This window comes from Spermophilus citellus (genome assembly GCF_964194105.1).
Source record: "Spermophilus citellus genome assembly, chromosome: 12".
NCBI classification, from domain to species: domain Eukaryota; kingdom Metazoa; phylum Chordata; class Mammalia; order Rodentia; family Sciuridae; genus Spermophilus; species Spermophilus citellus.
Window position 1 is genome coordinate 121,161,342 of NC_138198.1, and position 22,336 is coordinate 121,183,677.

Here is a 22,336-nt window from a genome sequence, read left to right on the forward strand (position 1 = left end):
ATGGTCTCTTAATATAGATCAGAGTTTTCCAATATGATATTGCATGAATGTTGGTTATAGGTATCAATAGATGTGTTTGTATACATAGAGATACACATTATTTTGATGTGTTTTACATCTTAGTCATAAAAGAGAATAAAAATGGTATCATGTAAAAACAGAACAGACATAATTCTTTTGCTTTTAAGATGATTAATTTCAATTTATTAATAACAATGTAAATCATCATTATATGTTTAAGTCTTGGTAAAATTTTCTTTTAAATACTTAAAGAATAGTGGGGAAAGTATTCATAGGTACCATAGCACCATTTCTTGGTAGTCATGAATTATTACATTTATGCTATGCTATCACATCTGCTAATAATTTTTCTGTGCAATGATGCAGTAACACCCACTACAACCATTAGTAAAATGAAATATTTTTTCAAGGTCTTTTCATGAATATTAAACAAATCAATAGAAAATATGCAGAATCAAAATGTGGGAGATAAATCCATTTGAACTATAGTTTGACTAATATCACTGTTCAACATTTTTATTTTGACAATTACATTTGCTTGCAGAATAATACACAAACATACAACTTTATAAAGTGTACTTATTTCAGTTGGGCTTAATTTATTAAATGAAATATCCAAATAAAATGTTTGGCTACTTTTAGAGGAAAATAGGAAATATGATAAGATTCATATAATTCTCCTCTTCATTCAGTGTTACTATGATTTCTTCATAACTGTCACTTTTCAGAGTTCCATAACTTTTTCAGCTTAGATGTTCCTTGCATTGATATTTCCTATTAGGATTTATTTTCTGAATATTGTTTTCTTTCAGATAAAATCATTTTGAGCTTGACTTTTGATCTCAAAAGTCTTATTAATCCCAGAAACAGGAAGAGAATAAAGAAGGAGGAGGAAACATTTTCAATAGAGAATCTCTCAGAATAATTTGTTTTTATATATTTCCTCCCAAACTTTAGTTTTTTTTCCCTAAATATCACAAAGTATATTACAAACCAATAAATCTTAACAGATATTTACAAAAGCATTATATCTAACAGCTGCAGAAAGAATATATTTTATTTTTATCACTGCATAGAACTTTAGAATACAACAACATGTATTAAGTCACAGATAAGTCTTAACAAACAAACACCTTAAAATCATATTTGTATCTTTTTGGATCACAATCAAATCAAACAAGAAGTCAAGCATTCCATTAGTCAGATTTTCAATGCGGTGAATGAAATACCTGGAAAGAAAATCTTAAAAGAGAAAAGATTTATTCTGGCTCATGGGTTCAGAAATCCCATCCATATCTGGCTAGCTCCAAGGCAAAAAGAGAATGGCAGAAGGAGAAGGTGAAGGTACACTGCTGAGCCCCTGTCAGTAGGAAAACAGAGAGAGAGTGACCTACTCCCTCAGCTAGGTCCCTCCTCCTGTGGCCTGTTCAGCCTTCAGGGGATTAAACCACTGATAAGGTTAGAGACCTCATGACCCAGGCATTTGTAAAAGACCCTCAACTCCAGCCCTCCTGCACTGGGACCCCACTTTCATTCCAGATCAAAACCACAAAAACTAAAAAAAAAAAAAAAATTAAGACTTTATACATAGAGACAGAATACGACATTAGAATAAACAGTGGGTCACAGATATTTCAGCATCTTTGCCAGGCTTCCCGGGATCAAAGTTTTAAATTCAATTTCTTCAAATTGAAGGTAAATTCTGGACATTTCAAAGAATCTCAGAACTTTTCAGATGCTTGTATTACAAAGAAAGAGAAGCTAATTAATTTGCTATGTTATAATCTATGGGAACATTGTCGAATGAGATAGTAATTCTAAATCCTTTAAAAGTTATATTGGTTGGGGCTGGGATTGTGGCTCAGCGGTAGAGTGCTCGCCTTGTATGGGTGGGACCCGGGTTCGATTTTCAGCACCACAATAAATAAATAAATAAATAAAGGCATTGTGTTGTGCCCATCTACAAAAAAAAATTCATTCTCTCTCTCTCTCTCTCTCTCTCTCTCTTAAAAAAAAGTTATATTGGTGTGGATGTCAATGTAAGTATGTTAGAGAGTATATGGAATTTATAGCTGTCCTGATATGATGAGGCAGTCACAATTTGGGTCATCTTAAAATGCTATCTGGAATAACTGAATTTTTCAATTAGTAAAATTTCATGAGACTTTTAACCATCTATATTCTAAGTCATTGTTATTCATAAACAATGACTATTTCAATTTTTCTCTGAAGGTATGCAGTTGGATTCATGGAAATATATGACTGACAAGCACCCTTGAATATACTTTTCTGATCATTTTAAGACCTTGGAGGGATTAGACCTTCCATCTGGGGCTCTGGTTAATGGTCATGAGGACACTGCTACAGAAGCTAGAGGTGGTTTTAATTCTAATAATTCAAACCTTAATTTTTTGATGAATAATTGAACTTGAAGTTTCATGCATCCAACATATTGCCTGGATGTATATCACCGAGGCTATATGCAACCTTCTGTCTAAAGAGCCCATTACAAACTTTCTTTGATTATTTTAGTCACTTTAGATAATATTTCTTCTAATAAATTCATTATTATTGCCCAATTGCAATAAGAAAATTGTATCTGCCTGAAGAATTTATCAATGAAGTTTATTGAAGCAATGAATTTATTAAACCTTTTCTCATCTATCATATGTGTCTTGGTTGACATTCTATTTTATTTTAAAACACAAAGTAATAACACAAGAAATCAATACTTTTCTGATGGTATTATATAAAGAAATCAAGATAAGAAATATACTAAGTGATGACTCTCCATAAGATTTTCATCTACCGACACTCTCTATTCTCACACAAACGTAGAAGTGAAAGTAATTATCATTCTGTTCTTCCAGATGAGAAAATTCACTAAGAACTCTTAGATAAATAAATTGACACATATCTGTGTTAGGTGGCAGGTAAACTCATTCTTGCACAGTTGAGTCCAACTATTTTCATAATAAGTTTGTTAAATGTCAATGTCTCTTGATAAGTTTGTTAAATGTCAATGTCTTTTGATTCTTATTGACCAACTTTAAGAAATTACAAAATATTTTCCTTGCTATGATTCTGTAACCTTTTACTTTTATTAAAATGTTAGCATTATAGAGAAAGCAAGCAAACTAGCAGCCTTCAATTGTAAAGATATTTCAATCAAATTTTGGAAACAATGTGAAGAGATGCATGTGTAAATAAGAAGCACTCAGAAAAGTCAGCACATATGAGTGCCTGTTGTAAAAACTTTATTTTCAGGTATTTCCATAAGCTCTTGACTTAGAAATGCTTCTCAGGTACCCAGAGTAAGAATTAGTTATCAGTTATTCTTTATATCTCCTGAACTCTGGACCAGGTTCACCAGCACATAGTGTGCAATAGGTCAATCCTTACCTGTTGTGGGGAGAGACTTTTTTCATCTTTGAACTTTTTAGAAAGAATAAAAACTGGCTTGTGCTTGGGTGTGACCCTTAAAGTCCAATCAGTTTATTTAGAAAGCTTGTCACATAATACAGCTTATCTTTGAAGATGAGACCCAATGATAGCATGATGTGAGGAGTGAGTCTAGTACGAATAGGGTCAAGAACCTGAGGACTTTGGCCAATGTTATTTTCTTAAGACAACTATAATACCATGTATCACCAACAGATTTACAACATTTCTGATGTGAACATCTATAAAACTGAAGGAATTACATTTATTTGTTTTGGCTTTTGCTTGTTTAGCCTTTCCTAAAAATGTATTTTGAGGTAGCTGCTAAGAAGACCTAAAATTACACTGGCACACTAGGATTGCAATTCATGTTACAGGAGCAAAACAATGGGGAGGAAGGAAAATCCTGTAACCCTGCAGCACTGGGGTTTATCCCAGTAACCAACCCCTGAGGTCCTGCTCTGTGATCCATGGTAGTTATTAGTTGTTTACAAATAGTTACAGAAAGCATATTGTGCATTAGCCATAGTCCTAGCTGCTGGACATCTGGCCCAAAAATGTAGCCAAAAAGAAGAATAGGCCTGTTATTATCCTAATGAAGCATGGAGTCCATTAGAGGATGTAGTAATTAAACAGTCAATGGTAGTCTGAGATGAGAATGAGAGGAATCCATCTACATAAGGCTCAAGGAAGGCCTTTGGGAGGTAATATATGAGGAAGTGCATAAAGGAAGAGCATAATGATCAGAGTTAGTGTAATCATGGAATCAAATGTCTAGAAAGTGAATTACAGTGAGAAAGTGGTGTTTAACAGAGACCTGGTGTGATGGCGCATGCCTCTAATCCCAGCAGCTCAGGAGGCTGAGGAAGAAAGATCACAAGTTCAAAGCCAGCCTCAGCAAACTCTAGGCAATAAGCAACTCAGTGAGACCCTGTCTCTAAATAAATACAAAATAGGGCTGGGATGTGGCTCAGGTGCTTTTGAGTTTAATCCCTGGTACCAGAGAGAGAGAGAGAGAGAGAGAGAGAGAGAGAGAGAGAGAGAGATTGTGATCTACTCTTTCATGAATGATATTGAGAGGGCATATCAAAGTTCCAGAAGGGTCCGAGAACTGGAGGATTATGTACAGAAGGAAATTCAATGTGTAGAGGTAAGGCATGTGGATCAAAATACACAGATGTGCAATCACATTTAGGAGACCAGAAACAGTGACAAACCACTGAAAGGTTTAATGATGCCTGAAATTCCTAATATAAGTGGAAGAATGGTACTGTAGGGCTTATTTTCAAAATAAGGGTAAAATTTGATGAACTCATGATTATAGTCTTTGAAAAAGTTAGTTTATATAAAATATGAATCAAAATTGGGCTGGGGTTGTGGCTCAGTGGTACAGTGTTTGCCTAGCACGTTTGAGGCACTAGGTTCGATCCTCAGCACCACATAAAAATAAGTAAATAAAATAAAGGTATTGTGCCCATCTACAACTAAAATAAATATTAAAATATCAAAAATCTAGTCCCATGACAATAGAACACTTGCTGTACTTGTGATTGTAGTTGCTCCCTGGCTGTCTTCCCACACAGCGAGGATAAGACAACGTGTTAGGAGTCCTAGGTAATTGGCCACAAGAGGAATGATTTTGATGTAGGAGAATGTGGTAGCAAGAAGGACAAGGATAAATGGACAGCTTTAAAACAGATTAGGAAATAAAATGGAGCAAGACTTGTATTTAAACCAGTTTTGGTTTGGAGCACAGAAAGTCATCAAGAATAGCTCCTGCATCTGTAATCCGTGAAAACGGGTGTCGCACAGGTTGTCTTACACTGAAACAGGGCACGCTAAGAAAGATACAAGGTTTGAAGAGCAATGCAGAGAATCCATTGTAGAGTTTATGTTTAAAGTTCCTGGCAGATATTTAAATGAGGAGTACAGGGACATTTAAGGATGAACTAAGCTGGATTTATTGGAAGAAAAGTTTGTTAAGAGACCAAGGGAGAATATGTAGTTATAGCAACCCTGAGCAGCAGTACAGAACTGGGATTCATTCTTTCAAGCAAAATGAGTTGCAATTATGCTCAAGGACCATAAATAAACACACATGTGCATTTTAATCAAGAAACTAAAGAAGGAGCATTTCATGACAAGGAAACCAGGTGAGAATGTGTTTTTATGGGCAAGATTAGGTCAAAAGCTAAGGAAGATGAAAACCAAATCTAACAAGAAAAATAAAAAGTAGAGCACTTTAAAATTTATACACTAAAGAGAAGAAGAAAACCAAAGGGGCTTTTGTTTTGCTCTTACTAATTGTGGGCCCATCAATTTAGGAAGCTGATTGCATTGTGATCAGGTGGGTGAGATCTATTCCAAACATGAGACCCTAAGACTATGAGCCATGGTAACCCAGGGGGCATAACCTGGACAGACTTTTCAGAACAACTTGTTGACATGCTGTTATCCACTGGACTGATATGTCATAAAGCAGAATGATACGTTGGAAGAATATATTACCATTTTGAAATGGGCACTTTTGAGAATCATGGGATCAATAAGACAGTGAAGGGAATGAAGAGGGAAAGATTCAACTCTTTGAACTTGCCAAGTTTATGCCTTTGTAGTGATAGTCATGGTTTCCCCCTGTAGAACGTAAGAATTAAAACTGTTAGTCACAAGGTTTTAAGTTGTTTAAATAAGATGTGATAGGAGAGACAAACTCCATCCCAGTACAATTTGTAGCACATGTAAAGTATTCCATCAATATTTATTGAATGAGTAAATAAATAAGTATACATGTGGCAGAAATATCTAGAATAAAAACTGAGAAGGGGCCCAAATACCTGTAATAGTTCATTTTTTAAAAATAACTAAATAGTATCTTGCATGTTTCAGAGTATTGCAAATATTTCTTTAAAAGTATATCAGGCCAAAAGAAAAAATACTAAGTCAGGCAAAATAAAATTATTAGTTGAAACAAATTTCTCAAACCACAGATGCTCATATTACTTTATGGAATCATTTTCCATAGTGCCTGAAACAATTGATATTTTTTTTTGAAACAAAGCACTCCCATTTATTTCTTTGTTCATCAATGTTCCCAGTGAGAAGTTCAGAAAAAAAAAAAATGAATGCTAACATAAAAATGATAATAAACCTAATTTGCAATTATATCCTTCCATTTGTAAAGTTGAAAACAAATTCTTTAGCAAATTGTTTTCTATTTTAAAAATTTGCATATCTTTAAAAACTCATTTTGGTTTATCTTTGTGATACTGATTTGAGTCTATTTTATTTTCTCATGGATTAAAATGCCTAATACTGAGCAGTTATTTAAGCAAAGGTAGATTTATTTTTTGACATGAGGTGCAATGGTCATCCTGGATCTTCTAAAATAAGTTTAATAATCTTGTGCTCTACCTTGTTTGCATTCCTGCAATATTTCAAAGTGTCCTGTATTATTTATTTTCCCCGTAGTGATTTAGATCCACTTAAGATAGAATTAAAATGTTTTCTCTCGGCTTATAACTTAAGTTTACAATACTAATAGCACAAAATGCTTGTCTTGTGTGTACCGTGATGTATAGATGAAAGCTGCTTCTAAATTCAGTGGTGCATTTTATATGGATTATAGGTATATTTAACAAATTTCTCACGAATGTAGGTAATTAAAATATGACATTTAGCATGGACTTTTAACCTACTGATGGCTAGGAAATGAAAGGAATCTGTGCCACATGCTCTAATGAGCCTTCCCTGCTCGCCACTACTTCCCACACATGAAACTCTAGTCATTTGAAGTACTACTGTAATTCCAGAACATTCCAGCATGTTTCATACTTCCTCGTCTTTGTTTTTTTATTGACCACCAACTACTCTCCACCTTTAAGGTCAATCTGTCTTAAAAGCAGGGCTGCATAAACATCTCTTGACGCCCTCCAATACAATCTGCATGCTCTCCTTAAAGTCCTATCCTGTGTATATATCTTGTATATATCTGTGTATGTATCTCCTTAAAGTCCTATCCTGTGTATATCCTTGTAGTGCTTTATTGTACTAGGGTTTTTTTTGTTTGTTTGTTTTGTTTTTTTGTTTGTTTGTTTGTTTTTAAATATTTTTATTTTTTAGTTGTAGTTGGACACAATATCTTTATATTATTTATTTATTTTTATATGGTGCTGAGGATCAAACCCACGGTCTCGCACATGCTAGGCAAGCGCCCTACCACTGAGCCACAACCTCAGCCCCCAGATTGTACTCTTTTTTTTTTTTATTGTTGGTCGTTCAAAACATTACATAGTTCTTAATATATCATATTTCACAGTTTGATTCAAGTGGGTTATGAACTCCCATTTTTACCCCGTATACAGATTGCTGAATCACATCAGTTACACTTCCATTGATTTACACATTGCCATTCTAGTGTCTGTGGTATTCTGCTGCCTTTCCTATCCTCTACTATCCCCCCTCCCCTCCCCTCCCCTCCCCTCTTCTCTCTCTACCCCCTCTACTGTAAATCATTTCTTCCACTTGTATTATTCTTCCCTTACCCCAGGTTTTTTCAATTCAGCTTAACTCTACATAATAAAAGTCACTCTAGGTCAAGGACTGTGTCTTCTCTCTTTGCACGTTAGCATATATTTCAGTGCCTAATACTTGGTAGGCAGTTAGTGATGGGTGGAAAGGAGAGAAGGAGGAAGGGTCAGATTTTTATTAGCAGATCTCCTAACTACCAGAGATTGAAACCAATTGTCTTATTTAGTACAAGGTTAGGATACATTTTCAAGCAGAGATGCAGGATTTCCATCTTCCTATACTGAGCTCTTAAGCTGTTGTTGTCCATGTCAGCATTTGAGGTGTTTTCATAATGTGATTTCAATGACAAGATCAAGAAGCAGCAAGGCTGGTTAATATCACAGAAGTGCTCGCAGGATAGGGATTATTAGTTTTCAGTAAGGAGAGCAATTTTTAAACTTCTGAATAAGTGAGCTTAATGTGACTTTGGAGTACCTGGTTAGATAGTGGGGAATAAATATTATTTCCAAACTGAAGATAACCATGTGGGGTTCAGACTCAAGACTGTCCACATTTGCATAATCAGAATAGCTTATTATCATGCAGAGCTTTAATTATTTAACTTATTAGTGTGATTGTGGGTCATTTTGTCCTGGTCATCTGTTCCTGGTTATTTTTATCCCTTGTTTAAAGAGCATCCCCTCTGGGTCACTCTGTATGTTAGAGTACAACAATGGGGAAGATGAGAGGATACATTTCTTAGTGCTCTTGCTGGCATGGTACATGTCCCTTTTGCTGTTACTCGATTTGCCCAAGGACATCACATGGAAAACCATGATATACAAGTGTGTGTGGCAGCAGGACATCATTCGATTTTGTTTTTGTTTTTCAAACGAGAGTTTTTAAGAAGGATCATAAAGACAGGCCTGGATATATTTTGAGCAAAATGCCTACATCCTGAAACAATTTGTTGTGTTTGAAATCCACGAAGTTGAGAGAATATGAGATTCATAACACCCGAGGAAGGAATAAACCGTAAACAGAGCAGGTGTCCTTTGAATGTGCCGGCAGACATGGCAATTATCTAAGCACAATGTCTGTGGCGGGTAGATTGTTGGTGGAAAGATGAACCAGGCCTCCTCTGGTGGCTTCTGATTTTTTTCCTAGTGAAGCATAAGGCTGGGTCATCAGCTGAAATCTAAGAGGCAGCTTGAGGAACTCTAGAAAGAAAAGAAGGACTCCTCCGTGAGGCAGGAAAAAATAAGATTTCTAGGAAAAAAAAATTCAATTTGCAATTTTGTTATCAATTGGAAACCCTGATGGTATATCCAGAGATATATCTTGGTTCAGTGGATGAGAAGAAATTAAGCGATGCTTCAACACCTTTTATACTATATGATTAAAAAGTAGGATGTTATCAATATGGAAAGGAGATGTATATTTCATGAATATTTTCTGCCAAATCTGTAATATATTCTGCAAAATATTTGCCATAAGACCTTAAAAATAAAATAGCTTGGAAGGATTTTTGATGTATGTGTTCCTCAGGATCATAGAGTGTGTGAATTGTATATGAAATCTATAAGTAATCAGTACATTATTTCCACATTATCTTCAGAAAAGAGGAATGAAAACTGCTGTGGTAATATCTTAAATTTGAAATTCTATCTAACTACATTACTGAATTAGGATAATATTATCATGTTTATGCATGAGATAGCCATCTAAGAGCTATCTTCCACTGTAACTGGATTATAGCACAAGACACTGTAAAACAGGTAACACAGTCATCCCATCTTTAACAATGCTGAAACTATGAACAGAGAGGCTAAAGATTCAAAGTAAAAAATTTGGGAGTCAATGATTAGCAGTTTGGCTCCAGAGGCCTTTTTCTAATATTAATTTTCATTATAGATTATAGCAAAAAAAATCCTGACAATTATAGCTCTAATTTCAGGATGAAGAAACTAGAACAAAGACAGCAGCCCACTCCACATGCACCAGAGCTTGAAGAAGGTGGAGTGTTTGCCTCATCAAGATGCTGTGCACATCCCAATCTTAGATTTCTTGGCCCTCAAATAAGTTGGTGGATGAACCTCTATAAAACTATATATTTGCTCACCTACAAAAACTACAGAGTTGATTGTAGAAGATATTTGATTGAGGAAACATTAAAAAGTTGAATTCAGATTCCTACCCTGAAAAACTTGTGGAGTGAAACCTTTCATATTCAGGTCTATTCTTTCAATAAATATTATGCTAAGATGAAATGAATGCACAATTTTATTGTGTATATTTTCTTTTCTCTTTTCATATATTGCAAGAATGACTATCCAATATAAATTAGCTTCATATTTCTCTTATAGATAGCACATAATCCTGAAAAATCTCTTAACATTTACCCAAAAATAAATGTTCAGACCTCAGCCATTCTTCAGAGAGCTGGCAAAACTAATCAAAACTTCCAAAGAGACAAATCAAATTAGGCTTCAACTTGCAAAATCATCTGACCAATATATTTCTTCCAACTGCAATGAGAGACCCTTAGTTCGGAAAGAAACCTTTTCAATTGCATGGTGGTGGGGTTTTGTTTATCAAATTGACGAATAAGTTCTGGTATTTTTCAGTATTACTGAAAACAGACTTCCAGCTTTTAATGAAACAGACTGAACCTCCTATAGTGAAAATTGACATTCACAACCTTCCCACATGAAGAGGGTAGAAATAAGAGTAACGGTAATTTCATAAAAGATGTGATGGAATGGCCTTGCTGACGTGGAGGCTCACTAATTCTAACAGGGTGCATGTCTTCTCCTTCTAATTGGTTGGCAAGGTCCACAGAGCTGGAGTAGGAATCTATTTCTGGATGCTCATTATAAGTAAATGCAGTCAAGCACCATCACATCCTAAAAATCCAGATTGAAAATGACACCTCTAGAAGGACCATCCACATGCTGTGTAAAAATGTGTAGGAAAATCATTAAACCTGAGAGGAGGCAGTGAGATATCTAAGTTATATTTTCTAAAGATGTAATAAACTCATACCAAGAACAACTGATTTTGTTTTCTACTAGAGAGACAAACTCACTGTTGACAGATAGGGCTGGAATTAGTTAGTTTATAAGGATGTGTACATAAATCCCCCAAATTGAGTAAGGTAAACTAACAATGGATAGAGCTGAATAATGCTAGGGCACAAAATTTAAAATTTTTCATGTATTCATACAATAATTTCTACTGACTCCCCAAAACAGTCTTGGTTATTGATTAGCAAATAGAGGATTAATTTATGTTATCCATATATAAACACAACTTCTGAAAGTTAACAAGCACTCAAAGCACATTTTCATTTACATACAATCAAAAATACTACACGTGGACATCAATGTTTTCAGGCTTAGCTAGCTGGTTCTTGGAATATGAGGTTTTAATTTTAATGCACTCTTCCATGGCCTTTTCAAAGTCTTAATGCACTCAATTTGAGATGTTAAGAAAGATAGATCAAATAATTTCACAGTAGCTCCAGGAAGAGAAAATCAAAGTCATTGGCTTCATTTTTTTTTTTTTAGAGAGAGAGAGAGAGAGAGAGAGAGAGAGAGAGAGAGAGAGAGAGAGAATTTTAATATTTATTTTGTTTTTAGTTTTCAGCGGACACAACATCTTTATTTGTATGTGGTGCTGAGGATCGAACCCGGGCCCCACGCATGCCAGACGAGCGTGCTACCGCTGGCTTCAATTTTTTTATGTGCATTGGTATTTAGGTATAAATTAAGGCATTGACTATCAGTATTTTAGTGTAGATTGAATAATATTTCAGAATTATCTGTTTAAAGCTAAAATTAAAATATCAATGAAGTCCCTGTCCTTAACTTCATGCTTATATGGAAGACATTTCAGCTAATGTTATATTAATATTAAATATATAAATGTGCTATGTATCAATAAGCTATAAACTCTCCAAATTATGGTCTCTAATTTTAAGAAATGTTTCTGTAAGTCCATACATACAGTTCATTTTGCACCAGTCATAAAAGTACAAAAAGCTAACCTAGAATTTACACTGTCCATATTCTTTTCTAACAGGGAATTATGCCAGTGAACACCAACACATTAGAAAATCCTTACGGTATAAAACATTCTCCATGTTAAATGTGTCAGATTTGGAACAATATTCACTTATGATGAATTACTTGGTTACTGACAGTGATTCAGCAGTAGGTGTTGGTCATTTGATCTGCATGTTAACAATAAATGGTAAACTGGAGCCTGTCACTTCTCTGTGTAGATGTAACACAACATCTCAGCATCATTATCCTATCCGTGGCATTTGTTGATTGGCAAGATGCCAAAATAATTCTTTTTGATGGGGTATTAATTGTTCAAATGAGATTGCTAACATCTCAAGTGAGTTCCAGAGGCTTGGTGAACTTTTCAAATGAGAGTGGCACATCATCTACACTGTGAAATGGGAGCAGGTGACCCCTGTGGACTCTGTAATCCCCACTTGATGTCAATGATAGCAAGCAAGACAGCAGCTCCCACAATATCTTGTTTTCCCACATTTATCTTGGTTTTATTTTTCCTTTTTTTTGTTGTTGTTTGTTTGCTTGTTTGAGTTTTTGTTTCTTTTTTGTTTTGTTTTGTGTTTTTGCAGAATTCAGTTGAAAAGTTTTTTCACAAGATTTTTAAGCCTCTAGTTTAGTAGATCCTGCATACTATATGATAAAAATACTATATATGGTCAGATTTATACAAACACATTTTTAGAAATCTCATCACTTGAAGAGAATATTGAATTAATTTTATCTGCTGTGATATATGCTGTGAAACCATAGCCAATTAGGGTGTCATAACTCTACAGCTTGCTCCGTAGGCCCTGCAAATTTTTTCAATTCTGAGTCATAAGCTGCTAACGCAGGCCAGGCAGCTGAAGCTGCCTGACTCTTCCTCCAGTCCACCTGCAGACACATGCCACTGGGTTGGCAGGCACTGTCCCCTCTCACCAGCAGACACTTCCTCATTCGCTTGGCCAGTCACAGTCACCCTGGCCCAGCACTGAGGAGGCCTCAGGACTTCTGCAATTTTAAAGTGGAGTCTGCCTCTGGGAATATTTCAGTCATTTCTTTGCTATGATCTTCTATGAAGCAGCCTATGGGTCCTGCTCACTTCTAGGTCTAATTTGGAATCTCTCTGCTGAACACATATGATTTCTTGTACTAAATATTTTTTTCACCACAAACTAAAAAGTTTTCTCTCAACAAAAGAAACAATAAGAGAGATAAACAGGGAGCCTACATCCTGGGAACAAATCTTTACCCCACACACTTCAGATAGAGCCCTAATATCCAGAGTATACAAAGAACTCAAAAAATTAGATAATAAGATAACAAATAACCCAATCAACAAATGGGCCAAGGACCTGAACAGACACTTCTCAGAGGAGGACACACAGTCAATCAACAAGTACATGAAAAAATGCTCAACATCGCTAGCAGTCAGAGAAATGCAAATCAAAACCACCCTAAGATACCATCTCACTCCAGTAAGATTGGCAGCCATTAAGAAGTCCAACAACAACAAGTGCTGGAGAGGATGCGGGGAAATGGGTACACTTGTTCATTGTTGGTGGGACTGCAAAATGGTGCAGCCAATTTGGAAAGCAGTATGGAGATTCCTTGGAAAGCTGGGAATGGAACCACCATTTGACCCAGCTATTCCCCTACTCGGTCTATTCCCTAAAGACCTAACAAGAGCATGCTACAGGGACACTGCTATATCAATGTTCATAGCAGCACAATTCACGATAGCAAGATTGTGGAACCAACCTAGAAGCCCTTCAATAGATGAATGGATTAAAAAAATGTGGCATTTATACACAATGGAGTATTACTCTGCAATAAGAAATGACAAAATCATAGAATTTGGAGGGAAATGGATGGCATTAGAGCAGATTATGCTAAGTGAAGCTAGCCAATCCTTAAAAAACAAATGTCAAATGTCTTCTTTGATATAAGGGGAGTAACCAAGGACAGGGTAGAGACGAAGAGCTGGAGAAGAAGAATAACATTAAACAGGGATGATAGGCGGGAGGGAAAGTGAGAGTTAAGGGAAATTGCATGGAATTGGAAGGTGAGCCTCAGGGTTATACACAATTACATATAAGAGGAAAGGAGGAGTAGGAGGAAAATTATATAAGTGGAAGAAACGATTTATATAGAGGGGATGGAGAGAGGGAAGGGGAGGGGAGGGGAGGGGACGGGTGAGGGGACAGTGGAGAATGGGATAGACAGCAGAATACATCAGTCACTAGAAAGGCAATTTGTAAATCAATGGAAATGTAACTGATGTGACACAGCAATCTGTATACGGGGTAAAAATGGGAGTTCATAACCCACTTGAATCAATCTGTGAAATATGGTATATTAAGAACTATGTAATGTTTTGAACAACCAACAATAAAATAATAAAAAAAGAAAAAAAATCCCAATGTCCTGCATGCAACTGGCTTTTTAGTGCACATTCTCTCTACATCAATACTGGCTGTATTCATTATTGATTCCCTATATTAAATCAAATGTTAATTTAAATTTTGTGTTTACTTTTGGAGGAAAATGTCAACTCTAAATTTGTAGTTTCATTGACTTTTTTCTTCCCCCCCTATCCAAGAATAAAGATGATTTTAAAATAATGATGATTTGAAAAACCCTCTGGACAGCAGACTTCTTCCCACACTCAGCTTCCTTAGGATAACACAAGCCTCTATTCCTACCTAACTTTCCTACTTTTGAGCAGAGGGTCTCCTTTCCCTCTCTGTATTTTGCCCATTAGGACAAGTGGCTAACTTAAAGATTTACCTAACGTTTTTATTCACCTTTCCTCCAAGTGCTGCCCATGTTGTGGTGCTCCCCACAATCAAACACCACCATGCAAAGTCCAAAGTCACATGGCTCCAGGACACAGGAAAGGGTCTCAACATCAGATGTAGGCTTAGAGAGGAATCCATGGTGGTACGAATGGTACCTTCTGATTTTGTGCAGTGCCTTTGGTAGCATCGGTGACAGCTCTATGGGAACACTGGATTCTAGGGAATTTGCTTCTCTGGAGGAAGAAATAAAGAGACAATTTTTCCTTGTATTATTTAGTTTTTTTTAACTCTCATTTTCTGTTGTGATGAAGCAGGCCAGAGACCCCCACCAGAAGACCCTCACCATAATTGTTGTTGTTAACAACATTTCAGCAAAGATTTCTGCAAAAGAGCTCCATGTGATTAGAATTTCCTATTTCCTTTTGTTCTATCCTGCAAAAGCTAAGTTTGGCCACAGAATTGATAATGATGTTACTCTGCTTTTGTGGTAAAACGTGTAAAACCTCTGATGGTTCTAAACAATGAAACATAAAGTGCTTTCTGAGAGCTCAAAGAAAAAAAATAACTTTGATGTTGACTCCTGCAAAAAAAAAAAAATGTAAATCTTCAAGCTCCCCCTCCCACTACCTTTAAAATACCAAGAATTTCTAGACTCTTGGTCTAGAGAATGATTTGGGAAATAGCCCTCCTGGACCCTGCAGTCAATAAATCTGCTTCCTGAAAATTCCTCCAGTATCCAATTCTTCGGTTCCTCATCAGTGAGACAAAACTAGTCAAGTTGAAAATATGGATATTTCATAGGAAATAGTGTCTGACTCTCACAGGTATATCACAGTCTTCAATATCCAGATAAATGAATATAATATTTTACTGCATCTTAATGATCCTGCATACTATATGATAAAAATAGTATATATGTATATAGTATATAGTATATATATGGCCAGCAAATATTGACTAAACCTATCTCTATCATATATACTTGAAAAAGACATAACAATATGTTTTGAAATAAAATACTTCTAGCTGTGTTTAAAATTCAAATCTGTATGATTCATATAATTTATATAAGAAACTTTTACTTTCTAAGATGTAGAAAATGTAAGCAAGGAGATTTTAAGACATTATAGCAAGATTGTCACATACTTGCCAAGTTTCACTTGGCACTTAGCTCAAGAAAATTGAAGAAATTAAAGTCTTGATTTGACAACTTTACTTAGTACCTTGTTAAGAGGCGTTCATTCTGTATTATAACTTGACATATTTCTGTGATTCCCCTCACTGCTTTTGTGTCTCCTTTCAGAATAACAAGTATGGGCTCGATTACAAAATCAAATGCAAACTATAAGGTATATGCCCATCTCAAAATGAACAGATTTTCCCCTGCAGTTTTTCCTTATGTAAAGATCACAGATTTGAAAATAAATACTTAAAAGCTAAGTCATATTGACTATACTAGGAACAGATTGGTAAACTGAAAAAACAAACATTTTTGCATTTGGCCTGAAAATGAAATGTATAATTATAGGTAACAAAATTATATATTCTGCCCTTTAAGGTGTACATATTTCTCTGCAGTGATCAAAATAAATGCTTTAGTCATTGTAAGAGGAAAAAATGTAAGTGAATGTCATGTCTGTAGGCTGGAGTTTTAAAAGAGCATGTAGTCAACAAATCACATGCCACTCTTTATATTAAATATTTCTCAGATCTGTGGTCATTATACATGTTCTGTTTTGTTCTTTGTAATAGGGAAATTATATGTCCATACCTTTAGGAGCAGTTTAATATTCAGATTTAGATATATTATTTAAGAAGTAACTAAAGGGTATATGTAAGGAAACCCTTCTGAATCTCCAAAGTCATAATTCTTTCTTCTGTTCCACCCATTTACTAGCAATGATATGATGTCATTCTTCTTTATGGCTGAGTTAATTGTGTACATAAACTACATTGTCCTTTCCATTTGTGTTGATGGGCAGATTCCATAGCTTGGCTATTGTGATTGCCCTAGGACTCGAGAACACTGTGCTAAGTGAAAAAGTCAGTCTCAGGAAGTCAAGGAACATGTGTTTTCTCTCATATGCAGACATGAGAGAGAGGGACAGAGGGAGGAAAGAAGTGAGGGAGGGAGAGAGGAAGAGAGGGAGGGAAAGAAATAAGGGAAGGGAATGGGAAGGGAAGGAAGAGAAAAAAAGAGGGAAGAGAAGGAAGGAATAATAACAAAGGAGGGATCTCTCAAAAATAGACAGGAGACCAACAGAGTAGAGGAAGGGGATTGGCAGGATGGGAGGAAGGGAGGGCAGAGGAAGTACTGTGGAAAAGAATCTTCCAGATCATGCGGCATCCATGTATGAACACACCAGAATGAACCATCACACTTACAAATTTTATCACACTAAGTAAAATAAGAATGACATAAGGAAGATCAGAGGTAATATCAGTTATACTAGGGAGATGTAGTAGATCTCCAGTAGATCTGGAGCGGGAAGAAGGCAGGGAAAGGGAAGGTCCTGGGGAATGGAGCTGATTAAATTATGTTGTATGTATGTATGAATATGACATAATGAAACTCACTGTTGTGCATAATTATAATGCACCAATACAAAGGAAATATTACTTTCTTAAACCTAAACATGTGATTTTGAATTTTTTCCTCTAATTCTTTACCCCTTTGAGGGACCCAAGAAAGAAGTGCTACTTTAGCAGTCACCTAGAATTTAGCACAATACTATGTGATATGCATGGAGCAATTCTATGAGGCAGTTCCTTACTAGGCTTATATCAGGTTCAGGAGTTAGGAGGAACTAAGCACCTCTACCTGTCTGTTCTCCTCCTATGATAATATTTTTGAAGATTATTTATGCCAGTCATTCTAATTTAACTTAGTGTTATTTTAGTGACAGATCAATAAATTTTTTTCTAAAAATTTTATGTCTACGTTCAACCACAACATTTTAATGGAAAATACCATTTAACATGCAAATCTTGAGTATTTCAGCCGCATGATATGTAACCCAATCTTTCTATCCTTCTCTATACCTAAGTATATATTTACTTATATACCTATCTATAGGTATTTATATACTTTATATAAATACAAATATATAAAATTATCATTATCCATTTTCCTCTCCAGAAACAAAGGAAAATAAATTATATATAATTTGTATCTACGCTTTACATGAGGATGTATGCAAATGTATGCAAAGCAATTCTTTGTGGCATTTTTGCTAACTTTCTTACCATCTTCTGTTTTCCAGTTTGCAGCAGCCATGCTGGTGAGGGAGGGTGCAATATGGGTTTGACTTTCAAAGCATTGTAACTACATTTTGAAATACCTGATGGTTCTCTGAGGGCCTGTTGGGGCAGACTTGCCTTGAGGGTGTCTACCCCAGAATGTGGCAGCATCTTTTACCAGTGTCTATTGAAAGCATTTAAAATATGCAATACCTAGAGATACCTGGATAAATATTTGATGAGCATATAGCTGATAAAATTTTCATAGCCAAATATAATTTTAAAACTCTATAATTGAAGAACAAACCAACTAAGAATCCAATTTAAAAAATAGGTAAAGTACTTGAATAGACATTTCACCAAAGAAAATAGGAACATTACTCAATAGGGAAGTGCCAATCAAAACCACAATGAGATCTCAATTTATATCTACTAGACTCACCATAATCAAGGAATTAGAAAATGAAAAAAGTGTTGGAAGAATGCAGGATAAAATTAGAAGTCTTATACACTGGTGGTAGTAATGCAAAAGGACCCAACCACAGTTGAGGAATTTGGTAGTTCACCCCAAAACTGAATGTCAAGTTATTGTAGGACTCAGCACTTCCACTCCCAAGAATAGACATAAAATAATTGAAAATAGGAATGAAAAAAAATTCTTGTACATGAATGCTTATGGGAGCACTATTTATAGTAGCAGAAAGGTTGAAACAACTTGAATCTCCACCAATGGATGATCAGTTGAACAAATGATGGTTAAATACAAAGAAAGATTTATGAAATACTGATACAGCCCTGCTACAAATAGACTGATCTAGAAAATATTAGGTTGTACAAATATATCCAAACACAAAAAATGTATATTTTATGATTAATTTCTATGAAATATACAAAATAAGAAAACTCATGGAGACAAAAGACAAAATAATGTCAAATACAAGACAGTGTAAGACAGTTATTTATTAAAAGAATAATAATTGTACTTGTGTTGTAGACATTTGATGGGACAACTGAAAAAGGTAAACAATTGAAAATTCCAAAGTAGGAAGTCATCTCAGTAGCCTCAATTAAAAAATTTATTTAATTCTTAGGAAGTCAGGTCAAGTATTTATTTCCAGGATTCTGCTAATATAAAGAGAATAATCTTCCTTTCAAAGTTCCCCAAGTTTTTGATAACCGGTGATTTCATGCTCTGTACTATCTACTTCAACAATTTTTACCGAACACTTAAAAAGTGCAGGAAATTCTCAAACTCTTATGAAAAGGGACTACACATAATTTTTTAGACAGAATTGATGTCACACGACTAAGTTCTCTAAAGTACCACTGAGTGCAAAATCATCCTGAAAACTGCTAACAATGACATTTCACATAAGAGTCTCAGCCTTCTGGATAAATTTCTACCTTTCTTCATCTCATTAGGCAATTAGAATTGACCTTTCTTAAAAGAAACGATGACAAGTTTTACATTATTCTTAAATCCTGATGGCATATGATTTCATACCTTTCAACTTTGTCTTTTCTGTGGAAGTCCTGCATTTGTGCTGTTATGAAGGTAACCTCTGAGCAGATGATGTACCTTACATTTTTTTTCCATCAGAGACCCAGTCATTCCTTTTGTTCTCCGTGTATGCACTTTTGCAGACTCTGGACAGTGTCCTTCTCAATGATAACCAAGCTGACATATAGAGAAAGAATATGAGAAAAATAATTATAAAAGAGCAAGAGATTGATGAAAAGGACAAGTGAAGAATTTTATCAGTGTTGAGTAAGTTTTTGTTTTTAGCCAAGTTGAATTGTTATAAAAAATGTCTACACTGAAAGTAGATGTAAGAAATTTTTAGATAAAGAAATTCAAGTGAGTGTTTTATGGAGGATTTATGTTTAAAAAATATATAAAAAATGAGATCATAGTTTCTAAAAGAACACAGTATTTGCTGAAAATTCCCATATGAGGTGGTCTAATCCTTGTAATTAAATTGAATTTAAAAATAGTATTGCTTATTTTTTGACTGAAGTTGGTCAAAATCTGAATAAATACAAAGAGTTTCTAATAGTAGCAGTGGGGTTCCACACCGTGATGGGTTGCCCTCTGTGAACCAGTTCTCCCCTGGATGGAGGCCAGATTCTCCTGCATTCTGCCACACCACTGACCTTTCTCTCAAACTCTGTCCTGCTCTTCCTAAATCAGATGTTTTTTTTTTTTTTTTTTTTTTTTTTTTTTTAAATATTGAGGATTATGGGGCATGATCTTTAGATTTCTTTGCTATCACTGCCTGATCCTCAGGGAATCTTTTATAGCCTCATATGGCTAAATGGTCTCTTGTCATGTGACCACTTTTAAATGTGTATATCCACTCCATATTTAATCTCTGAACCCCGCACATATGTGGTCAATCCACTTGGGTAATCAGTGGGCATTCAAACCATGTACCCCAATATAATCTTCCTCTGCACCACTACCTGAGGTGGAGGGACTAACCAAAAAGTGAACACACCCAAGCTCCTGATGCCTGTCTCCCCTGTCCACAGCTATCCTCGGTGCAGCCAAGGGCAACTCCAGTCTCTAGGTGCCAACGCAGATTTATCACAATTGCCCTTACTTTCTCTCTCTTATCCAACCCACCTAATCTTTCTGAAGCTCCTCTTATGTATAGAGCAAAATCTGACTGTTCCTATCATTTCAGCCATTATCAACTTTGTTCAAGACCCTGTTTTTTCTCTTTGTGAAAAGGACAAGTGAGGAATTTGATCAAAAAATTGAATTTTTTTTTTTTTTGAAATTGGTTCCTTTTCCAGTAAACTCTCTCTTTCTACCATTATTTCTCCATTTATCTTCATAGAGCAGTCAGAGTCATTCAGTTAATATCTGTTTTGGATCCCACATACCCTATGCTATGATCCCACTGTGTCCAGTGAAAAACCAAGATATGTCCAATGCCTCAGAAGGCCCTTCTTCTCTGAGGAGGTGTTGGGGAGTATATCCCCACCCAACATCTAATTTCAAAGATTCAGACTTGCAATACGTTCTCTGTGACAGAACACTTTTTTTCCAAAGACAGAGTGTTGAGCTGTTAGGTTCCTTTGATTCTCTATTCAGACAGTACCTTTTCACTAAGACATTTGTATAATCAATGAAAAATAAGCTTAAAAGTGTAACGATTCAACTCATGACTCACTATTCCTGTTCGCCGTGTACTGATATCCGTAGCCTGTTTCAGTCTAGTATAGTACGCATTTTACTGTTCTGCTCCTCTATTTTGGTTTCACTAGAGTATAACGTCCATTAAGGTGGAAACATTGGAGTGCTTTTATCAGTTCCTGTACACCAGCTACTTACAGAGTTTCTTGCACCAAATATTTATGATTATTCGAATGAAAAAGAATTACTGTATGAAGTTTAAATATATTAGAATCAAGTTGATCTTTATCAAAATGTATACTTAAAATGTAAGAACTTATGTGGTTTCCTCTCAAGTGGTCTACAGAAATAACCAGGTACCTTCTATGCAGGGCAATAAAGGAATCTGGATTCTTCCCTCAGCGTCAGCCAATAGGCACCTGAGCCTGAATATTATGAGGTCCTCAGTCACTGGGTGGCTCCGAAGCCTAGTGGTAGGACTGGGGATGTTTGGTGCATCTCTGATGAAGCCCCTTGGAACTTGAGTTCCATCCCTGGAGCAGCACTTCTCAAGACAGCTCCCTGCCAGAGAAGCCTTGCAACTTAATTTTGACCAAGCGGCTCTTCCTTTGGATTCCAGCATCCCCAATGACTGAGATTTGGAACAGAGACTTTGAGGGAGTAAGTTGATGCTAATATGACTATGCATTGTTGTTGCTTTTATTTCTTTTCAACCAGGACCAGTGTAATATAATGAGAAGTCAGAGGTAAAGAAGAATCTGTGGCAAACTGAGAAATTTCCCAAAATAAAATGTGAATCCAAATATTTCTTAGAGACTGATTTAACATTGGCTTATGGGCTTTAACTAAATATATATACCAAGTTGTTCAACAGAGTATTGCTTTATTGTATATAAAGTAGCTATAGCTTACCTTCTCAGGAAACATTAAGGGATGATAATTAAATAAATATTGAGGTTGTGATATGATCTTCATATTGTTTTCACCATTTGGCCCAATCTGCCTAGCTTTACAAATATCCTAGTTTAAGAAAGCCCGTGCAAGACTGTCCCCTCTTCCAACTGGTAACCACCAAGAATTTATTTAAAAGTATCTCTTCACATTGAGCTCTGAACCATGTC